The sequence below is a fragment of the Homalodisca vitripennis genome, chromosome 2 (genome assembly GCF_021130785.1).
Source record: "Homalodisca vitripennis isolate AUS2020 chromosome 2, UT_GWSS_2.1, whole genome shotgun sequence".
Taxonomy (NCBI): domain Eukaryota; kingdom Metazoa; phylum Arthropoda; class Insecta; order Hemiptera; family Cicadellidae; genus Homalodisca; species Homalodisca vitripennis.
The window spans coordinates 187800007-187812626 of record NC_060208.1 but is presented as its reverse complement, the minus strand read 5'-3'; the positions used below and the strand labels follow the sequence as shown (position 1 = coordinate 187812626).

Genomic DNA, 12620 nt, shown 5'->3' with positions numbered 1-12620 from the left:
ATTTTTTAATAATTAATTATATAATTATTAATAATTACAGTATTATTTACCATTTTAAGCCGAACACAATAATTTTGATATCGACAAATTTATTCCACATAATATACTGCTCTTGAGTTTGATTTGTTTTCAAAATATTTACGATCAAATACAACAATTTATACACTCAAAATACGTGTTGTCAACAGTTCCCGCTCTGTTTTTCTTCCTCTATGTATATACACTTTCCACAAAGAGGAACAGCTAATATTAAAATACGAACCAAGAAAAATTTTTCACTGGCTTTAATGAAAATTTGTAGATAAATTATGAGATTTGTTCATAATAGTAGTCCTATGTGTAATTCTTCCAATTACTTTCAGAACTGATTTTTTCTTTCAAATTGTGTAATTTAATACATGTAGCCTATGTGTTAGATTAAGTAAAAGTGAAAATATCTTTAAAAGTTGTACACGTTTTACTTATTTCGGTTAAACAGCCCTTTCGAAACAGTGATAGTTTTGACGAAATATAGAATACATTATGAAAAGAGATTACTACGTTCAGGATCACAAATTGGTTATCCCTTATAAGAACGACTAAACATCAATAAATAGGCTTATTAACTTTGCCATAAACATCTTTGAACAGTGATGATCATATTAATGAGTTCAAATTATTTAATTCCAAAACCAAATATCTTATATCCAGTTTTCTTTTCTGAACCAGGATCCTTGATGTTGCAAGATCAAATCGTACGCCGGTAATAAATGTGAGGCAGTTACCAGTAACGAAGAATATTCTACTAGTATTCTAAAATAATGAAGGCGTTCACTACCGATGCATGCCATTTTGAAAGGTACATAACTTGTTAATTTTGAACAAATTTAATTTCGTCAGAAATTACTGCACAACTTTTGTATATATTTCAAGTTTTTCATTATTTTTACTATCTATTGATATAAAATTTTAATTGCATCCATTAAGTTTGCAATATAAAAATCTTAATACTTATTGCAATTTGCTCTCAATAAGGTAGTGAAGTTATAATACAATGAAATATTTGTTTTTTAATATGTGATCGGAAGACTAAATGTCTGTCTGTCAAACGACTTTTTATTTACATGACTTAAATTTAAGTAGCACTCTCACACGGTATATGAGAAATCGAGTCCCGGCGGAGCAAGTACTTTTTGTGATTCAATGTGTATTGAAATTAAATTAGGCTATTGCCATTTATACAAATTTTATGAATATGTGTGCTTTGTACAGCATTACTGGCTTTTAAAGGTTAATTGACTCGGTTTTTCCCACAAACAATCATATCAAGTGATAACACTTCGAAGGCTACAACAATCAATCTATAATTCATTTTCGACAATAATTTCATTTAACTCCTTCTTTCCCTTAGCTGTATAAAAATTCTGAATCAAGTTTAATTTCCTTTAAAAACAGTGTTATAGGTTTGGTTACATTTTCATTACTGTACTGCAAATCAATCAATTGTGTGTTTTCAATGGAATTCGAGAATGGTTTAGATTCACAATTTGATCCAATTTAAATGGTTTATTTAATTAATTTTTAATGTATAAATTGTTGTTGATGTTGGAGTGTTTTATATTGGATCCGACAGACTGCGCTACGACACGTAATACAAAGCGAACTGATACTTAACAGATGTTAATACTTTCAGCTGAAGTTCATCAAAGAGGCAGAAACATGTGTTTACATTTAAAATTTAGAAAATTGTTATTGTAAAGTACTTGATCAGTAGTGTAATGCAGTTTGCACAGAAGACGTCATTGCCTAATTTTAAATTTAGATTGCACCAATGATCAATAAACTATCTAATGCAATGAAAATACTGTTAAACGCTATTATGAAAACAACCTCATTGTACAAATCCGTGAATGTTTGCACATAAGGTAATCGAATTTGGTTAGATCGAAGGTAAATGAAAAGAGCCGAAAGAAGACGCTTTATGATCGAAATTGGTTTTCGTTGATACATTTTCTTGAAGGCACACTCCTCAATAATACTGGAAATATCTTAGACAGAAAAATAATTTTAACAGACCGAATTTGATTCTTTATAACCTAATTAGTTTATCGAGATTCATCCATATAAATTAATTGTTCTGAATAACTTATCGACACCTAGCAAAAACCACGAAAGATAGAGGCAGGAAATATGGTACATACCTTCATAATGCGCCCAAGAGGCTCACGAAGGAACGACTATCAATTATCTCAGCAATGTTTAGAATGTGATAGAAAAAGAATATGTGAATATAGTGTAGTGTTTTGTTTTTGAACGAGAAATTGCGTGCGAAGCCGCGGGCAACTGCTAGTTTTATTATATTTTACTGGCGATACCTTTACGCATGTATTACAGGTAAAATTCGTAAGAATTGATAAATTGGGGCTCCATATCTATAGTGTATTGTACTGTCCACAATTTACAGTACATATAACTTCTCCTTGATTCTGAATAAAGTGTTCACCTCAAAAAATATTTAAAATATTGACATTGAATATGATTTATTGGCTTAGTCAATAAATCATTCATTCATTGGCTTAGTCAACCTCACCAAATCAATTAAATTGTAGTAGCCAACTCACTTTTTATGTTTAACGGCTTGTTTAAAGATAATTCAATGTTGAAAAAACACAAACGTGTTTCGCTCGGTTTACTTATTTCTCAAGACAAACTATTTCACTGTTGTCTGGTACCATCTCCATTGTCATTATATGTTCTTCAATTGTACAAAATGAAATAAAACCTTATCTGTAACTGTTTTTTTTTCTAACTGTGTTGACGAAACGCGGCGAATTAAAATTTATGCCAGAATCGGGCAGTGATTCGGACGGTAGGAATTCTGAGAGATGCTGAATCGGATTCAATTTCCGCACTGAATCGAGCTTATGAAATGCCAGTCTATTATATTCCTTAGTCTCTAATCGATCCACTACAGCAGGGGTTTCTTTAATAATTAACTTGTACTGTATTTCTTTCTCGTACACATATATGTTATAATTATGTAATCTCTTAACTTTATTATTATCTAGAGCATCTGAACAATACATCCTGTCTTTATCAACTGTCAGGAACAACAGGTATTAGTAGTTCTACAATTCGCTACGTGATGGCACTCAAGTCGTGAACTCAAATAGCTTAGTTTGGTGTCTGCAAGATTGTGCTAGTGTCTTATAAAAACTTTATACTATGTAAATATGTTATTATATTTTATTTAAAAAATTTTTTTAGATAAAAATTATCAAGATATTTATAAACAAAAATATTATTAGTACTAAAAATAAGTTTTTCGGTTTATTCTCTTAGATTTCCTTTTTAATTTTCTAAATAATAATGATTAACTTCAACCGGTGTACACTTCCTATACACACGAAGAGTTTTTAAAAAGTCCCGAACGGGCTTGATAATTTCCAAACGAATACAGGTAAAGAAATACAACTTGGTACACCATTGTTGCACCTATAAATATACTTTTTGAGGTAAATATAATTTTTTCTCATGTCCGGAGATGGGTAGCAAAGAATCAGAAGGAAATCTTAAATGAGAGCATAGGTCGAGTATTAGATCAAATTAAAGTTCTTTATTAGTAGAGTACAATCCCGCAAATCCGATCTGTAAAGGTTCAGTCTAAAAAAATTACGCTGATTTAAAGTTTGAAACATTCACAGTGTAAGTAAGTCCTGTTCTAGATGGTTTAATATTCTTGTCTTGGGTCAAGTAGTGAAAGTTAAAGTTAGTAAATGAATACTGGGCCTAATAAATAGTTTTTGAGGTAATTATTGACTCTTCACATCCAATGGTGTACAAGGAGTTCGGCATAAAATTATAGTAAGCATAACTCAATATGTACATCGATTGAAAGTGTAATACAGTATAAGATGTGCATTAAGTCAAGTCCAAATCCCAAGCCAAAATAAGAACTTTGTATTATAATAACTGATACCAGGGTTTCCTTTTATCATTCAGATCTGCTAAGCAACCCCTTTATAATAATGTACATCTTGAGCTATGCTTACGTTAACATTGTTGCCGATATTACCGATATCATAATGTATTCGTAAGAACATACAGGAACCTACGATATACATATACCGAAAACCTAGTTATCATATTTAAATGTGGGTAAGTTACATGCTATGCTGTGAAATTGACCTACTCACATTTATTAAAAGCTTTAAAATTAGTAATATTGCTGAAACCAATGAATTTTTATCAGAAGAAAAAGGAACTAACGATGTACTGTATACGAAAAATGTGGTATAGTTATAAGTTGGGTACGTCAAATTCACAGACCTCTGGGGAACGATGACGCTCGGTCACAATATTGTTGCCTGAAGACACAGACTGTACTATACTCTCGCTCCAGGAAGCAGCCACTGCTCACCCGTTGTAACCACCAGAAACTCTTTTGAAGTATCTTCTAGTTGTGGGATGATGTAAAACTTAAGTATCACGAATCCTAATCAGTATTCACGACCAGTGCGTACAGAATCATGGTCTTTTAAAAATCTCAAAATTATAGCTAATAACTGATATTGAAAGGGTTTACAAAATCATCATTTCCTCCTTTAATTATTAACTTAGAACTCTCAATGTTTGTTATATCGTTCTTCAAGAGACATAAAAAACATTCTGCATAAGAATTATTTTTACTGTCAATTTTACTGTTAATTTTTGAATAATGATAAGTTAAGGTAGAGAAATCCTAAATTTTAAACAGAAAACCGTTTTTTCAATCTTTTTGGCTGGTACTCGAAAATATGGGTAAATACTGTCCAAAGAGTAAAACATTATTTCCGAGGTAATATATGTGTATATTTTAATATGGTAGAAGTTTGAAGTGAGATGTTTAGCATGTGAGAGAAGTCGCCGAGGCTCAGTTAGAGATAGTCTTTAGAAAAACAAACTGTAGTGACTCCTGAATAACTTCCAATTTCGGCTGTTTTTTTTTTTAATTCAACAATTTTCCTGCCATGCGTTTCATAACCAAAACATTTGAAAAACTTTCATGACATGAGCCAATTGATATTCCAACATCATCTTTGAAATGTTATTTATAGCACTCGTAAACCCTTGTTTTATTTAAAGCAGACTCATCATAGGCCTTTTTTTAACACTTCCCGAACTTTGGTACACTTTATTTCATATTTCACACACAATTTGATCCTTTTTTCCAAATTGATCCATTGAATATAGCTGTAAATTATATTTGGCTTCAGGAGCACGAATACCAACATAATAAAATATCTTAATAATCGGACTTTTCGAACCCGCGAAACTTAAAAATTACCGTTACTTTTTTGACTCACCTCGTACATTAGTATTTTTTCTCACTCACTATTTTTACTATTATATTGCATTATTTTTATCACAATCAAACTTTAGCACTTACTGTTTTTAACGATGCCTTTACACGTGTTGTTACATTTAGACTACACTTTTACACGAATGTTTCCACAATTAAGACATTGTATTAATATCACAGAACAGAGCAACATACATCTATATATATAAAAATGAAAACTGTTCGTGTGTAACAGCATCACTCACAAACGGCTGGACGGATTCGCCTAATTTTTTTTTAATTTGTTCGTCTTGATCTGTAGAAGGTTATAGGATACTTTTTATCCCTTTCCCGATTCAGGATTCCGCCCCACTGGTTACAGAAATACCCGTAAGAAATGCATTGCAGCAAACATATGTTATTAAGTGAAAGAGTCTTTTCAAATTTTTAATCAGCTGTTCTTTGTAAACATATATAATGCGACAAAAAATTGTTGTTATTTTTGACAGTAACTAAGTAAACATAAATATTTTTGACGTTTCTATGTAAACAAACATTTTTTGACATTTACAACGTGTCACAAATGTCAAATTTTTGATAAACGTGATTTGATATCTTTTTTACAATTTCCAAGAACAGTGTTAATTTCCATCAGTAAAAGGTTTAAAAAAATAGGCAAGTATTTTTGTTTTCTCAAGGCAAACTGTACGTCGGTGTTGGAAATAATATGAGTCACTTGAAGCAAGTACACATACACGGGCAAAGCTTACGAAAAGCGTGCGAAGCCGTGGGAAACAGCTAGTTTAGGATAAAAATAGACTAATGGTGGGACTGTAATATATTTTCTAGCAATTTTCTCAAATATCACAGTTAATATCATCATATTCTCTATCTGTAGTGAACCTACGTGTACAGGTTATTAGAGGTATTTTGGACACAGCAATCCGTACGAAGATATTGCAAAAGGTGAACGTAACGTTAGAAAAATGTGTAGAGATCCTCTTTAATACCAATATTAAGTGTTTAAATAGATTTTTTTAGAAAAAGTGTGGTTTTCAGAAAAAGCCTAGTTATGAGATTGTCAGACCGGACACTTATAGTAGGTGGGACGAGGTAGCGATCCGCAGTGTTGCCAAACTGTGCAAATCGGAAGTGAAAAGTTTGGAAGCACAGAGTGTAGTTGCAAACAGATTAATAGTGTATACGCTAATCTCCAATACAATCACATGAGACATCAACCCAGGTACTTTGCTCATAGCGGATCAGGAAACCGGTTTAATCTCTAAGAACTTAATGTTATTATTCTGTTACATTTTATTCTGGGCTATTTAAAAACAAACTACCTGTATTTCATGTAATTATCTACAATAGGGCTTTTACACTCATATATTTCTTACGAGTTAAAAACTGGAATTGTACGCAAACATGTGACCAACAAAGTTTAACGAAATGGTCTTCAAAATTATAAATGCATTTTCAATTTAGTATTTTCAGACAAGAAACACTCAACAAATCTACATTTTTCCAACTGTGTTTGAAGAGACATTTAAATTACTTCTCGATCACATTCAACGATTCCTTTAATTGATTGTCACACAACAATAACCACGCATATTCCCGCACCGGATAGCGGTGCAATAGTTTGGTCTCGGAGTAGGTGTCAACCTGATCAATGGGCCTGCTGACAGTTTAAAATTAGACGAATGAAAATAAATTCAAGGCTCACTAGGAGCGCCTATTGGTGTTAAACATGTTTAATTCTAATTGAGATCAGTTTATAAAATAGAAACTGAAATTAACAGTTGCCAGGTGCTGTGTGAAGTGTAAATGAATTAATAAATGTGAGCATGTGTTTAGTTAATTGCATGTAAGTTGAGAAGGCGAATGCATGGTTTAGATTCTTCTGTACGAGTATTAATCAGGCTATTGTAATTATAAAAATAAAATCTGATTAGATAGAATTACTATTATTCATCTACATATGTAAAAATGAATTGTTGTCTTTATGTCCTTTATAGACTCGGAAACTATTTGACCTATCATTATAAAAATGTGCATGTACGAGTATGTGAATTAGTCTACGTAGAAGGTTTATATGTTATGCCTATTAATTGTACTCACCACCAGGTGGCGCTGCAAAATATAATAGTTATCATTTATCAAAGCACATATAAACTGCAATTACGAGACAGTTACGTATATTGAATAGCCAAACACTATTTGAAGGCGCTAAGTTTTGATGTACATTTGTCTTTAAAATAAATTTCTGGTTGAACTTAAAACTTGAGTGTTAGACCACTTTATAATAAAGTACATGTACGTGTACAATGGCTATAAACATACACTTTTGACAAGTTTTCTTGATCGTAGAAACAAGGTAAACTCTACATCGGCGTTGGAAATATAAATCACTTGAACCAGAAGAGCCCATATCGGGTAAAGCTTACGAAAAGGGAAACAGCTAGTTTATCATAAACGTTTTTGCTCTGTTATTTACATATTTTACCAAATATTAATAATTAAATGAAAATATTCATAAGCTGTTCTTCGAAGCTGTTGAGACATTCTGCTCACACATGTCAACACGCAAGATGAGCTTGGCTCGCATTATAATGTATGATAATCGCGGGAGCACACGAGCAGACAGATTGCGAGGGCCGTGCTCTGAGACCGGTTTGGCACGCTGCCTTCTGAACGGAAGTTGCCAAGTCGGTACCAAGTTTGTAATCATTCCGGCCGCACTTACACCAGCTGACGGTAGACGGCTTCCATCTGTCCAGGTAAGCCGCAGGCAGTTTATTGCTCTTCTATCATCACGGTGGTCGTAACTGAGTGAACGTTCTGTCTACGTGAAAGGGCTACTAATTTGAACTTAAAAACAATCTTGTTAATTAGCCAAATAATATCAGAGCCAGCTGTCAAGATGGTTTCAAACAAATAATTGTTTAGCAAGAAAAGAATAGGTATGACGTTAATTAATTTGTCCTGCTTTTGATGGGTTTCTTTTTGTAAATGGCTTCTTTGTTTCACACTTAAACTATGAAGTAAAAATTCTTTAAGAATTTTAAAACAACAAACAACAAAATTTAAAACTAAAAAGCGTTTGGAAGGCAACTCCCCCATAATGCTACAATAATAACTGAAAAGTGTTATACATTGTTAAAAGAGCTTATACATTGTTTTTATACAGTTAAAATCCAAGATGGGCGTTTGTACAGCCGACTCAGGTTTTTTCTACATAAACCAAACAAATTCTACTGACTATGTACGAGTATTTTACCTAGTTTCGTAGCTCCTATCATCATGTTTAACGTTTATAATCATAGTATTCACACTCTTTGTTAAAATAAAAGCATAAGCTTGAAGAAAAAAGTATTACTGGCTGAGCGTCAGCGAAGCCCAACTCAATGAACAAAAATGTGAATGTATCATTTGGTAAGATATACCGATAAAGATCAACTGCAGACTTTAAATTTTGGGTAAAACTCCACAGACTTCTACATAGACATAATCGACCCTGTGGTGGTTCATGGCCAAAGATAGAATTTGGCTGAGCGTCATTGAAGCCTATTACTGAATAACCAGACACAATTTCTTTCTTTGTCTACTGGATAGATGTAAACATTTCTTTTCTATATGTTTTTCTGTTTATCTACCTGACTGCAGAACATCTCTAGATTAAAATAGCTATGGGCTTGAAATTTGCTATACAATCTTAGCGAAGCCTGTTACGCGACAATTTGGTGTGTGGCGTAAGCCTTCTCCTACTTTGTTATTTTTTTAAGGAGACAGATAAAAAATACCGTGATTTAAAATTGCAAAGTTTAATGTTTGGTTTAGCTTAAGCCTTCTGTACATTATTATCCATTTTATATATTAAATGTATATACTCGTGTTTGAACAAGAACTATAAATAATGTGGGGATATTGCTATTTCATGTACTACTAAACTGTACTAGACTGTAGTTAAATATTATTTACAAAGCACTTTATTTATGTAATTTCGGACTTTCACACACAAAGTACGACACTAACACATGCTTACGATCGGTTAATAACTTTTGTAATAATGAACGAACGTAGGAACTCGAATATAAATCAACAAAAATTAATGTTTCTTGGAAAGTTTAATGTTATCCTCCAAATAAGAACAACGGCTCTACTGCTATATTCCATATTCTTTTTAGTTACAGTTTATAAGCATTGACCTGATGACTATCAGATAAGGCAGGGCATAGACAACATTTTGTTATTCTTTCACATAACATATTTTGAAACTCTCCAATCTTGCTTGTTTGACAACGAAGTCTTTTTATTTAGCAGTTTCTCAGTATCAAGTATGTATACTGAACCGTAAAAAATAAAACTGAACATTTTTAGTGAGAGTTTAAATAACACTTTCAGAAAATGTCACGATTAGAATATTGGAATTATGTTTTCAATAAAACAGATGTTGATAAAACAGTCCACTAAATGTTTCTAGGTCTACACACTTCCAACGAAGCGTTCCCTTTAATTCAGATAGCAATATCAGTTAATGCAAGCTGAATTTGGTTAGTCATAGAATTATAAATAACAGACAAGAACTTCAAGGTGCCTTTATATAAGGTTAATGGAGCTCAAGAATTGAAGAATTATTGTAAATTAAAGACGTTTTAGCATTTAAAATAAAAACCATGGAAGCGTAGGCTACACTGTTCACTGTGTTTTAGTCCTAAAGCTGTTAGCACATCTAATTTTTCCAACTGCACCTTTGTTAAATGAAATAACAGCATTATAAACACCAATCTTCATTGTTGCAATTCTAATATAAACAGTTTTAGGAATGTGTTTCCAAATAACCCCCGAAGAACTTGTTCGGGTTTAGAGTTCGCCCCACAGTACACCTACTCATAATAGTGTAGTTTGTCAAATATTGAAAAATGGGTTTCATCTCTTTTAGCTTCTCTTCAGGAAGAGAATGTATGTGGATGTACTTTTCCTTGGCTATTTTTGCTCTGTTCAAACCATAAAAACATATAATATCAAACATAAAATCCCTATTTTTACTGTGTGTTGCCTTGACAATTTAATCTTTTTGGGGTATAAATTATTAGAAAAACATGGGAGTAGTAACAAAATGTTAAGAAAAAAAAACAATAACCAAATAACAAAAAACAGAAAATGTGAAAATACGTTAGTACCATGTCACCTTAAAATAGTTCTACAATCATTTAAACGCTTCATAGCATAACTTCCTATGTAGTCTATCATAAGTTATGGTATTTTTATAGGTAGGTTATAAAAACACGTTTCCATAAACATAAGATTTGTATATATCTGACTTTTAGTTGTGTTGTTAAAATTGTCTACCAAAACTCAATGCAAAGTGTAACAATAACAGGGAGTGAAATAAAAGATTTGAATATAGTTTAAGCATCAAACTGAAAGAGTGCTAAAAGCATCAACTTATTTTTTTCATTGGTACTTATTAACATAATTCATTAATAAACGGCTAGCGTCAACAACCAAAGCGGTGATAACGATATTAGACTTCTAAAATTAGCCGTTCCAAGAGATACTCGGTAGGCGTTCATTGTGATTTGTCGCTATCTCTAGCGCTCGAAGCGCGGTAGCTGTAGTAGAAGTGGCTACATTGTACACATTTATCAACCCATACAGGTTGCATATGGACTTGCCATTTTTAAAAATTACTAAGCGCATGTTTTGGTGTACTGTCTGCCAGCCATTATAGATAAATATCTAAACACATACAAACTATGAAACATGGTTCGACTACGAGTACACATTCAGTTTAACGTAAGTTGAATATAGTTTAACACTAGTTTAATATACCAGAAATGTTGTATCATTGCGGTGGGAGGAGGGGGAGTTACAACTCCCAAAACCACCTCCTGAATACGCCTGTAATAAATAACAGTAATAAGCTATATTTTTATAGTTGTAAAAGCGGAACGGAACTATAAAAAATAATTAAATTAACACTTAGAAAGTTAAACAAATCTTAAGACATATCCTACAATATATAAAAGTACAATGTATAACAAGTTAATTATCTTTTTTAAATTATCGTAGGAATTACCGATAGAAGTTGACTTTATCACAAGTCACACTAAAATCATTGTTTTAGTGTAGCTACTTAGAAGACAATACGCAATGTGACTATATTTCATTACAAGACAACCGAGTTAGGCGAGGAAACCCCGCCTACACCTCCTAACACTTCAAATAAATAATAAGATTAATGTTCTAATTCATACGTTTGCTCGGCAACATTAAAGCAGTTTGATGTGCCGTAAGTACTACAATCACGGAACACTTGTTGGTTTATACTTAGTGCTTTTAAACCGTTATATATTTGCTATGTAATATATTTTATAAAAATGTCTATATTTTAACAGATATTTTGTTGCTGTATTCTTGTAATAAAACCAAGAAATCTAATTTTAAATCAATAAGTTTTAGAAAGTTAAAATGGTATAATTCATTTTACTTTAAGGAGAGGCTGTACCCTTTTGAGCCCGAATCTGCCCGTCCTCACTGTGTGGAGGATCTTATCTAACAGAACAAGGGAGAGAGTCAATACAGTACAATGTCGATGGTACTGATAAAAATGCAACGGTTACACACGCTATCTCTAATGTAGATCCAAATTCGATTCGATTCCAATGTTTTATTGCGTTTAGAATCGGCAGGCAAACTAGTGGAAGCGTATTTCATCGTTTTAAGATAAATAATGATAATAAATAATTATAATTTCACAAAAATTTGCATCTTAAGATTTTAGAGTAAAGCAAAGATTTTAGTTAAAAGCCTTGAAATGTAGAAAAATGCAATATGTCTTTCAATTCTGTTGTAATAAAAACTCTTTTATACATACATTGCATGGTTCAAACTAAACTAACTGTATTGTAGGCTATATATTCGGTAAAACTAAAGAATAATACTGTGCAATTTCACAAAAATGCTGGCCGTTACGCAAACAAGTGGAATGAGTTTACTCCATGGTCTTTATTTTTTTACTTTCGTTACTGATTTCAAAGTCGCAGTCATTTTAGATAACTTTTATAATGGCAAAAAATATAGTAAAAACGTTGTTTCGAACGTTTCACGAGGTTTTTTTGTAATCAGGCCCAAAGAAAAACGGGTGAAGATAGGAATGTGAATTGTTTACATGACTGTATACGAATTATGGCTGCAGGAATTAGCATGTTTCAATTATTTATGACATAAGATAACTGAAATAATTTATTTTACCTTACACCATTTACTGAAATATATAATTTATGAAAATTACACCTTTTTCCATAAAATTACTTAA

General features: G+C 32.1%; 1 protein-coding gene across 1 annotated transcript in view; it reads left to right on the top strand.

Moving 5' to 3' along the window:
* The first annotated feature begins 8007 nt into the window (after positions 1 to 8007).
* The window catches only part of LOC124355166 (feline leukemia virus subgroup C receptor-related protein 2-like), a 56966-nt gene continuing 52353 nt past the window's right edge, over positions 8008 to 12620 (top strand). The window contains exon 1 of the mRNA XM_046806164.1: positions 8008 to 8079. The gene's annotated coding sequence lies outside the window, so the exon portion shown is untranslated. The remainder of the gene's footprint in view (positions 8080 to 12620) is intronic.